The following is a 12,639-nucleotide window of genomic DNA, read 5'->3' on the forward strand; positions in this document are numbered from 1 at the left end:
TGTTGCGTCTGAGTCTTTGCAAACCTATGGACCACAGACCACCAGGCTCCTCTGTCTATGGGATTCTCCAGGCAAGAGTACTGGAGTAGATTGCCACGCCTTCTTGGAGGTGAGAATTTGTAGTTATAGTTAATTATTCAAAGTACATATCTGTGGTCTTGGTGAAGTAAGCAGCAGATTTTCTTTGAACAGAAGTAGAGATATTGCACTTTTCCTCTCCCTCCAAGGTGCATTCTCAAGGTCTTTACACAAGCTCACACATCTCTCATTGTCTATGCCTTCCTGATCAATGGGTCTATGGAGATTATGATATCTAGTAAGGCGGGAACATGCTGATATTGGAATAAATAATAATTAATAAACAAAATTTAATTAATTATAAAATAATTATGATAATTAATTATAAATAATTAATAAAATATCCCCATTTTTGTTTTGACAAGGTAGAATATTCCTTTTTGGTTTGCATAAGGCTTCTAAGTACTTCAGTCAATTTTTGTGCCAAAGATTCTGAAGATGAGATTGTCCTATTAAACTTGTGAGGTCACTTTGTACTTATGACACAAAATATTCATAAGATATATGATGTTTTCTGGATCTACTTTGATATTGGTGAGACATTATTACCCATATATTAATTTTTAAACAAATTACCCCTGGACAACAGTTCAAATAGGCAAATGAGACCTTAATTTCTTTTTTGAAGTCACCTTTTTATCTTTTTAGGGAAAATTTTAATTCTGTTGGTTGACTGATTAGAAGTGTGGATTATCAATAGTCCATTTATAACATGAAACTTTGCTTACTGTGAAAACTGTTGCTTGACCAGTTTCTGCAACTGTTTTCAATTTTTCCACATATATTGTTTAAATGATTGGTTTAAGTAGCCCCTATTATATATTTTTAATAATGGTTTTACTGAGATATGATGTACATAACATATAACTCATCTGTTTAATGTGTACAGAATGTGACCAAGACAGTGGAGTAGGAAGTCTCTAAACTTACCTCCACTCACAGGCATACCATATTTACTATTTGCAAAGCAGCTATCTATGATAATAACATGTAAATTAGCAGAAAAGATTCTCTGCAACTAAAGACATAAGTAAGAAGCCACAATGAGACTGGTATAAGGGACAAAGATTCAGTGTAGTCAAGACCCACACCCCTGGGGAGATGACCCCCCAAATGGAAAGATAATCATAACTGTAGAGGTTTGTCACAAGGAAAAGGGGGTCTGAGCCCCTATTGGGCTCCAAAACCTAGGAGTCCTGAACCTAGAAGACAAGATCCTGGAACATCTGGTTTTGAAAGTCAGCAGGGCTTGCATAATAAGAGACAGAGTGTTGCAGAAAACCGAGACTCTCTTCCTAAATGCCGCACACAAAAATCTCATACATTCTGAGTTTTAGTACAGGGGCAGTAGATTGAAAGGAGCCTAGATTAGAACCACTTGCTGATTGTAGCAAGTCTCTTAGAGAGGCAGAAGTTAAATGGAACTCCCCCTGGGGGCAGAGATTCAGGCAGAGGCCATTTGGGTAAACTTATTCTTCTATGAAGACACTAATTCTGGCAAGTGCCATTTGAGAGTTCTTCCTGTAGCCTTTAGTGCCAGGGGTTTAACCACCCACACCTTGTCCTGCAGGTCCTCTTCTGGGACACAGCCCTGCCCACCAGAAAGCCAGCACAAATCCTGGGAGCCTGTAGGTCTCAGAGCTAGCTACACAGAACCTGGCCCCACCAACCAGGGAGCTGGCAACCACTCTATAAAGCAAGACCTGGCAGCCAAATTGGGCTGAAAGCCAGTCATGCCCTCCTGCACACCCACAATAACTAGACTCACCACAACAGAAGAGCTTGCACAACCTAAAAAGGGAAATCCCTACAGCACGTTGTACTGGTGATTAGAGGAGAGTGTGCTACTGGTCCTCACAGGACATCTCCAACATAACTACTTCCCCAAGACTTAGAAATGTATTTGAACTAGATAACAATTAAAAAACAGCACAGAGAATTAGGGAAAATGGAGATATAGAGGAATGTGTTCCAAATTAAGGAATAAGATGAAATCTCAGAAAAAGACTAAATAAAGTGGAGATATGCAATCTAACTGATAAAGCTTAAAGTAATGAGAATAAAGATGCTCAATGAACTCAAGAGAAGATTGAATAAACACACTGAAAATTTTAACAAGGAGTTAGAAAATATAGAGAAGAATCAAACAGAGCTGAAGGATACAATAACTGATACTAAAAATGCCATATAAAGAATCAGCAGTAGATTAAATGATACAGAGGAATAGATCAGTGAACTGGAAGACAGATAGTGAAAATTACTCAAGCTCAACAGAAAATACCATTAAGAAGAATGAATACAGTTTAAGAGACCACTGGGAAAACATCAAGAATACTAGCATTCACATTATAGGGTCCCAGAAGGAGACAGCAGAGAGAAAGGAACAGAGAGTTTATTTGAATGAATAATAGCTCAAAATTTCCCTAACTGGGGAGTTCAGTTCAGTCGCTCAGTTGTATCTGACTCTCTGAGACCCCACGGACTGCAGGACTCCAGGCCATCATCAGCTCCTGGAACTTGCTCAAACTCATATCCATAGAGTTGGTGATGCTATCCAATCATCTCATCCTCTGTCACCCCCTTCTCCTCCTGCCCTCAATCTTTCCCAGAATCAAGGTCTTTTCTAGTAACTCAGTTCTTCACCTCATGAGGCCAAAATATTGGAGCTTCAGCAGCAGCAGCAGTCCTTCCAATGATTATTCAGGACTGATCTCCTTTAGGATGGATTAGTTGGATCTCCTTGCAGTCCAAGAGACTCTCAAGAGTCTTCTTCAACACCACAGTTCAAAAGCATCAATTCTTTAGCACTCAGTTTTCTATATAGTCCAACTCTCACATCCATACATGACTACTGAAAAACCATAGCTTTGACTGGATGAACCTTTCTCAGCAAGAGAATGTCTCTGCTTTTTAATATGCTGTCTAGGTTGGTCATTGCTATTCTTCCAAGGAGCAAGCATCTTTTACTTTCATGGCTGCAGTCATTATCTGCAGTGATTTTAGAATCCAAGAAAATAAAGTCTGTCACTGTTTCCATTATTTCCCCTTCTATTTGCCATGAAGTGATGGGACCAGATATCATGATCTTAGTTTTCTGAATGTTGAGTTTTAAGCCAGCTTTTTCACTCTCCTCTTTCACTTTCATCAAGGGGCTCTTTAGTTCCTCTCCACTTTCTGCCATAAGGGTGGTATCATCTGCATATCTGAGGTTATTGGTATTTCAATATCAACATCAATAACAGTCAATAATATCAATATCTCAGATGTGCAGATGACACCACCCTTATGGCAGAACCTGGGGAAGGAAACTGGTATCTAGGTCTAAGAAACAAAGAAAGCCCCAAGCAAGATTAATTCAAAGAAGTCTACATCAAGACACATGGTAATTAAAATAGAAAAAATTGAAAATATCTTAAAAATCTCCAAAGGAAATGTAGCTACTTATGTACAAAGGAATTCCCATAAGACTATGAGCTTACTTTTCAGCAGAAACTCTGAAGGTTTCAGAAGGGAGTAACACAATACATTCTAAGTGGTGAAGGGGAAAAAAACTAGAATCAAGAATACTCTACCCAGCAAAGACATCATTCATATTTGAAGGACAGATAATGAATTTTACAGACAAACAAAAGCTAAAAGAGTTTCAGTTCAATTCAGTTCAGCTCAGTCACTCAGTTGTGTCCAACTCTTTGCAACTCCATGGATTACAGCATGCCAGGCCCCTCTGTCCATCACCAATTCCCGGAGTTTACACTCATGTCCATTGAGTCGGTGATGCCCTCCAACCATCTCATCCTCTGCCATCCCTTTCTCCTCCCACCTTCAATCATTCCCAGGGTCTTTTCCAATGAGTCAGTTCTTTGCATCAGGTGGCCAGCGTATTGGAGTTTCAGCTTTAACACCAGTCCTTCCAATGAATATTCAGGACTGGTCTCCTTTAGGATGGACTGGTTGAATCTCCTTGCAGTTCAAGGGACTCTCAAGAGTCTTCTCCAACACCACAGTTCAAAAGCATCAATTCATCAGTGCTCAGCTATCTTTATAGTCTAACTCTCACATCCATACATGACTACTGGAAAAACCATAGCCTTGACTAGATGGACCTTTGTTGGCAGAGTAATGTCTTTGCTTTTTAACATGCTGTCTAGGTTGGTCATAACTTTCCTTCCAAGGAGGAACCGTCTTTTAATTTCATGTCTGCAGTCACCATCTGCAGTGATTTTAGAGTCCATAAAATAGTTTTGTACCACTAAACTGACTTAATGAGAAATGCTAAAGGGCCTTCTTTAAGCAGAAAAATATCACAGGAAATATAAACATGAAATAAAAATCTTTTTGGTAAAGGCAAACTTGAACCACTTGTAAAGCTCATAGGAAGGTTAAAATGCAAAAATAGTAAGATCAACTCTATCCACAATAAATAATTAAGGAATACACAAAGCAAACTATGTAAAGTATGATGTTGAAAACATTAAATGATTGTGAAAGGGCAAAAATGAAGGAATTTTAGAATGTGTTCAAAGTTAAGAGACTATCAACTTATCTTACACACATACACACACACACACAGACACACACACACATATATGGCTATAGATGAACCTCATAGTAACTGCAAACCAAGAATCTATCACACACACACACACAAACACACACACAAGGCATCCAAAAATAACAGGAAAATTAAATAAATCAGTTCACATCACAGAGAAAATGAGCAAATGAAGAATAAACAAACAAACAAAACCCCAATAATTGCAAACCAAGAATCTCTCTCTCACACACACACACACAAACACACACAAGGCATCCAAAATAACAGTAAAAAGAGTTAATCAGTCTGCATCACAGAGAAAATGAGTAAATGAAGAGGAAATAAAAAAACCTACAAAACAACCACAGAATAACTAATAAAATTACAATAAAAGCAAACATTTCAATATTTATTGTAAATGTAAATGCACTGAATGCCCCAATCAAAAGCCATAGAGTCCCTTGATGGATACACAAACAAGGTTTTGTGTATATTGCCTACAACAGACATTTCAGATTTAAAGGCACACACAGACTAAAAGTAAGGGGATGGAAAAAGGTATTCCACACAAACAGGAATGAAAAGAAAGCTGGGGTAGCAATACTTTCAACAGACAAAATAGAATTTAAATCAACAGTTTAATGAAATCTGTGGTTTTATAGTACATTTTAGTAGAGAAATATAACACTAAAGTATTTTGTTATTTTATTTAAATGTTAAATAATAACATTTGATTTGTAATCAAAGTGTGTGGCATTATCTGTGACTTTCACTCTTATTGGGCAGGTGAAGTCAAGAACAGGGTATGACAATGTTCTTTAGCAGTCCTGTTTCCTCGCAGTTTTTACTGAACACTAGAGTCAACAGGGATAAAGTTTTCTCAGAAACACAAATAGCTCCAGTCCACACTTGCAAAAGTCCAGAGATCACCCTCGATCTCATCACCAAACCCCATGAAGAGCCTTCCTGTCCAAGATTTCCTGCCCTTGCTACTGAGAAAGGTGTGAGACAGGTGAGCCTCAGATCATTGCTCAAGGCAATCTGGTTGCATGTATTGCTGACTTTCTTCTTAGGAATGGAATTCTCCATCCTATCTGACTTCACTAAATGTGTGGGGTAAAATGCCAAGAAAGTATCCTTAGGTCTGAATATCTTCACAGCAAAATGTAGAAAAAAAGATCAAATGTGCAAAATATTCCAAATGATTATCTCAATGTACCAAGAAAACCATCTCTTTGTAGGCTGTGCATATTATCTTTTCCATGTATTGTTCATATATAGATGCGATATGTCATACATATGAATGAAAGTTCTGCCCTCCTAAGTACAATATGAAACTTGGTTATTGTAGTCAGACTAGCCTTGAAAATGCTTTATCATAAATGCATTAGTACTTTGATCTTTCAAATAATGACACTTTAACACAGTTAAGAAATTTAAAACATAAAGTGTGGAATTCAATCATTTTTAATATATTCTCAGAGCTATGAATTCACCCACATGAATTTTAGAATAGGATAATCATTCAGGAAAAAATTCTGTATCCACTGATTTCTTATTTCCCTCCACACCACTCCCCACATCTCTAGCGCTAGATGACCATCAATCTATTTTCTGTTCAAGTATTTGCCTATTCTGGACATTTTTTAATTGAATTACACAATAAGTAGTCATTTGTGCCTGGCTTCTTTTATTTATCATAATTACCCAAGGCTCACCAATGTTTTAGCATGTATTAGTAGTTCATTTCTTTTTACTCCTAAATAATATTTTAATATATAAATTTACTACATGTTATTTATCCATTTATGAGTTGATAGACATTTAGGTTGCTTCTATGTTTTGACTATTATGACTAACATTGCTACCAACAATTGTGAGCAAGGTTTTATGTGGACTTTTTTTCATTTCTCTTAAATGCATATGTAGAAGTGGCATTGCTGAGTCATGAAATCTCTACACTTAACATTTTGAGAAGCAGGCAGTCTGTTTTCCAAAGAAATTACATCATTATGCATTCTTACCAGCAACAGATAAGGACTTTAATTTCTGATAATCCTCATCAACATTTATTTTTATATTTTTGATTATAATCATTCTAGTGGATGTGAAGTGGTCTCTCATTATGCTTTTGATTTGCATTTCCCTGAAGGATAATTATGTTGATTATTCTTTCTTTTGATTTCTGGTCCTTTGTCATCTTCTTTGGAGAAATGTCTATTCAGATTCTTTTATTTATTTGCTTATTTTTTACAGATTTTTTTAATAAGATTATTTCTTTATGACTGAGCTATAGGAGTTTTCAGTATATTCTAAATATGAGTCCTTTATCAGATATATTCTATCTGCTGTCTTTAGCCAGAGTCCTGGGATAGAAAGACATGTGAGCAGAGGGATAACAGTTGATACACAGCCATTGATACCTAAACCATTAAAATTATTATCAAAAAAATTTTGGTTGGCAAAATGATCAGTATGTTTTGTGACTGTTTTTGAGGATTTTATTTACTAAAAAAAGCAAGAAACAATTATTCACAAATATAATTACAACTGCATAAAAATATATACACAGAAACTAGAAAAGAATATGTAATTTGAAATTAGTTTTCAGATTGGCAGGATGATGGGTAATATGTCCTACCCCACTTCCAAAGATTCTTAATGCTATTACAAGGGAAAAGCCATATGATGACTGATGTATCAATTTCACATTTGAACCTATTTTCACATTTGAACATATTTTCAAGCCAGTTCAACAATGATTACTGGTCATCACTTTCTCATCAGGATTCAAACCTACCTTATCTATGAGATCCTAAAAACTTTCTCCATGGTTCCCAAGAGACAGCTGAGACTTGGGAATCACTGAAGTACAGCCTACTCAGTGTCCACTCAATGGACTCCAGAATGTGAGGTTTTCTCAAATCACAACCCAAGGCTGTTTCACATTAAGCTATTTTATTTCCACTAGATTCATAAATTTTTTCCAACAAAATGAAATAATGAGTCTAAGTTATCAGACTAGAACACAGCCTTTGGTAAGAATAGGGACATATGCAAGAGTGGTTTTTTTTTAATGATTTAAAAATTAACGGGAGGATAATTGCTTTACTATGCTGTGTTGGTTTCTGCCACACAACAAAGTGGACCAGCCATAAGCATACATATGTCCCATCCCTCGTGAACCTTCCTCAGCCCTCCACCCCACCCCTCTAGGTTCTTAAGGAGCACCAGGTTGAACTTCCTGTGATATACAGCAACTTCTCATTAAATATCTATTTTGCATATGGTAATGCATATGTTTCAGAGCTATTCTTTCAATTCGTCCCAACATCTCCTTCCCTTGCTCTGTCCACAAGTCTGTTTCCTGTGTCTGTATTTCTATTCTGGCCCTGAAAATAGGTTCACCAGTACCATTTTCTACATTCCATATATATGTGTTAATTTACAATATTTGTTTTTCTCTTTCTGACTTCAGTTCAGTTCAGTTCAGTTGCTTAGTCATGTCCAACTCTTTGCGACCCCATGAATCACAGCACGCCAGGCCTCCCTGTCCATCACCAACTCCCGGAGTTCACTCAGACTCACGCCCATCGAGTCAGTGATGCCATCTAGCCATCTCATCCTCTGTCATCCCCTTCTCCTCCTGCCCCCAATCCCTCCCAGCATCAAAGTATTTTCCAATGAGTCAACTCTTCGCATGAGGTGGCCAAAGTACTGGAGCTTCAACTTTAGCATCATTTCTTCCAAAGAAATCCCAGGGCTGATCTCCTTCAGAATGGACTGGTTGGATCTCCTTGCAGTCCAAGGAACTCTCAAGAGTCTTCTCCAACACCACAGTTCAAAAGCATCAGTTCTTCAGTGCTCAGCCTTCTTCACAGTCCAACTCTCACATCCATACATGACTACTGGAAAAACCATAGCCTTGACTAGACGGACCTTAGTCGGCAAAGTAATGTCTCTGCTTTTGAATATGCTATGTAGGTTGGTCATAACTTTTCTTCCAAGGAGTAAGGGTCTTTTAATTTCATGGCTGCAATCACCATCTGCAGTGATCTTGGAGCCCAAAAAATAAAGTCTGACACTGTTTCCACTGTTTCCCCATCTATTTCCCATGAAGTGATGGGACCGGATGCCATGATCTTCGTTTTCTGAATGTTGGGCTTTAAATCAACTTTTTCACTCTCCTCTTTCACTTTCATCAAGAGGCTTTTTAGTTCCTCTTCACGTTCTGCCATAAGGGTGGTGTCATCTGCATATCTGAGGTTATTGATATTTCTCCCTGCAATCTTGATTCCAGCTTGCGTTTCTTCCAGTCCAGCGTTTCTTCCAGTCCAGTGTTTCTTCCAGTCCAGCGTTTCTCATGATGTACTCTGCATAGAAGCTAAATAAGCAGGGTGACAATATACAGCCTTGACGTACTCCTTTTCCTATTTGGAACGAGTCTGTTGTTCCATGTCCAGTTCTAACTGTTGCTTCCTGACATGCATACAGATTTTTCAAGAGGCAGGTCAGGTGGTCTGATATTCCCATCTCTTTCAGAATTTTCCACAGTTTATTGTGATCCACATAGTCGAAGGCTTTGGCATAGTCAAGAAAGCAGAAATAGATGTTTTTCTGGAACTCTCTTGCTTTTTCCATGATCCAGCGGATGTTGGCAATTTGATCTCTGGTTCCTCTGCCTTTTCTAAAACCAGCTTGAACATCAGGGAATTCACAGTTCATGTGTTGCTGAATCCTGGCTTGGAGAATTTTGAGCATTACTTTACTAGCATGTGAGAGGAGTGCAATGGTGCAGTAGTTTGAGCATTCTTTGGCATTGCCTTTCTTTGGGATTGGAATGAAAACTGAGCTTTTCCAGTCCTGTGGCCACTGCTGAGTTTTCCAAATTTGTTGGCATATTGAGTGCAGCCCTTTCACAGCATCACCTTTCAGGATTTGAAACACCTCAGCTGGAATTCCATCACCTCCACTAGCTTTGTTCGTAGTGATGCTTTCTAAGGCCCACTTGACTTCACATTCCAGGATGTCTGGCTCTAGATGAGTGATCACACCATCGTGATTATCTGCGTCGTGAAGATCTTTTTTGTACAGTTCTTCCGTGTATTCTTGCCACCTCTTCTTAAAATCTTCTGCTTCCGTTAGGTCCATACCATTTCTGTCCTTTATTGAGGCCATCTTTGCATGAAATATTCCCTTTCTGACTTCCTTCACTCTATATAACAGGCTTTAGATTCACCCACTGCAGTAGAACTGATTCAAACCCACCCTGTTTTTATTTCTAAGTAGTATTCCATTGTATGTATGTACCATAACCTTTATCCATGCATCTGTCGATGAACATCTAGGTCACTCCCATGTTGTAGCTATTATAAATAGTTCTGAAATGAACACTTGGGTACAGTGTCTTTTATTTTTTTATTTTTTAAATATAAATTTATTTATTTTAATTGGAGGTTAATTACTTTACAATATTGTATTGGTTTTGCCATACATCAACATGAATCCACCACAGGTATACACGTGTTTCCCATCCTGAATCCCCCTCCCACCTCCCTCCCCATACCTTCCCTCTAGGTCGTCTTTTAAAATTGTGGTTTTCTCTGGGTATATGCCCAATAGTGGGGTTGCTGGTTCTTATGGTAGTTTTATTCCTAGTTTTTAAGGAAATCTCCATACTGTAGTCCATAGTGGCTGTATCCATTAACATTCCCACCAACTGTGCAAGAGGGTTCCCTTTTCTCCATATCCTCCCAAGTATTTACCGTGTGTAATTGTTATTCTGATCCATATGAGATGATACCTCATTGTAGTTTTGATTTTTATTTCTTTAATAACAAGCAATGTGGAGCACTTTTTCAAGACTTTTTTGGCCATGCCTTCTTTGAAAGAACATTGTTTGGATCTTCTGATGTAACTAATTGACTTCTTCAGGACATTGTATCCAAATGCAGAAGAATACCCTTTCTTAAGTACACACAGAACATTCTCCAGGATAGATCACATCTTTGGTCCCAAATCAAGCTTTGGTAAATTTAAGAAAATTGAAATCATATCAAGCATTTTTCTGAACACAACACTATGAGACTTGATATCAATTACAGGAAAAAAAATGCAAAATACACAAAAGCCTGGAGTTTAAACAATATGCATCTAAATAACTAACAGGTTACTGGGGAGATTAAAGAGGAAGTAAAAAATACATAAAATCATTTGACAAGGAAAACACAATGACTCAAAACCAATGGGATGCAGCGAAAGGAATTCTAAGAGGAAGTTTATAGCAATACAAGCTTATCTTAAGAAACAAGAAAAATATCAAGCAAACAACCAAACCTTACACCTAAAGCAACTGGAAACAGAACAAAACCCCCTAAAGTTAGTAGAAGGAAAGACATCATAAAGATCAGAGCAGAAATAAATGAAAAAGAAATCTATAGCAAAGATCAATAAAACTTTCTTTGATAAGATAAACAGTATTGACAAGCCATTAGCCATATTCATCAAGAAAAAAGAGAGAAGGGTCAAATCAACAAAATTAGAAATCAAAAAGTCTTTACAACAGACAGTGCAGAAATGCAAAAAGATTGTGAGAGACTACTAAGAGGAACTATAAGCCATTTTAGGACAAACTGGAAGAAATGAACAAGTTCTTAGAAAAGTTCAACTTTCCAAGACTGAACCTTGAAGAAATAGAAATTTTGAGCAGATCAATCACAAGCACCAAAATTGAAATTGTGATAAAAAACAATCTCCCCCAAAACAAAAGCCCAGGGCCAGATGGCTTCACAAGTCAATTCTACCAAACATATAGAGAAGAGCTAGTGCCTATCCTTTTCAAACTCTTCCAAAAAATTCCAGAAGAAGGAACACTTCAAACTCATTCTATTAGGTCACCATCACCCTGATTCCAAAGCCAAAGACATCACAGAAAAAGAAAATTATCGGCCAATATCACTTATGAACATAGATGCAAAAATCCTCAACAAAATTCTAGCAATAGAATTCAACAACATATTAAAAGGCTCATATACCATAATCGAGTCAGGTTTATCCAAGGATGCAATGATTCTTTAATATATGCAGATCAATCAATGTGATACACCATATTAACAAATTGAAAGATAAAAATCATATGATAATCTCAATAGATGCAGAAAAAACTTTTGACAAAATTCAGCACCATTTATGATAAAAAGCACTCCAGAAAAATGAACATAGAAGGAATCTATCTCAACATAATAAAGGCCATATACGACAAACCCAGAGCAAACATAATTCTCAATGGCAAAAGCATTTCCTCTAAGATCAGGAACGAAACAAAGCTGCCCAGTCTTGCCACTATTATTCAATATAGTTTTAGAAGACCTAGCAATTGCAATCAGAGAAGAAAAAGATATAAAAGGACTTTAGACTGGAAAAGAAGAAGTAAAATTCTCACTGTTTACAGATGACACAGTACTATACACAGAAAAACCTAAAGATACTGTCAGAAAATTATTAGAGCTAATCAATGAATTTAGTAAAGTCACAGGATGCAAAATCAATGCACAGAAATTCCTTGCATTCTTATACACTAACAATAAAATATCAGAAAGAGAAATTAAGGAAACAATTCCATTCACAAAAGAATAAAATATCTATGAATAAGTCTATGTAAGGAGACAAAAGACATGGATATAGGAAACTATGACATTCATGAAAAAAATCAGATGACACAAACAGATGGAGAGATATATCATGATCTAAGATTGCCGGGAGAAATATCAATAACCTCAGATATGCAGATGACACCACCCTTACGGCAGAAAGTGAAGAGGAACTAAAAAGCCTCTTGATGAAAGTGAAAGAGGAGAGTGAAAAAGTTGGCTTAAAGCTCAACATTCAGAAAACGAAGATCATGGCATCTGGTCCCATCACTTCATGGGGAATATTTGGGGAAACAGTGGAAACAGTGTCAGACTTTATTTTTCTGGGCTCCAAAATCACTGCAGATGGTGACTGCAACCATGAAATTAAAAGACGCT

This window comes from Capricornis sumatraensis, chromosome 13 (genome assembly GCF_032405125.1).
Source record: "Capricornis sumatraensis isolate serow.1 chromosome 13, serow.2, whole genome shotgun sequence".
Lineage (NCBI taxonomy): Eukaryota > Metazoa > Chordata > Mammalia > Artiodactyla > Bovidae > Capricornis > Capricornis sumatraensis.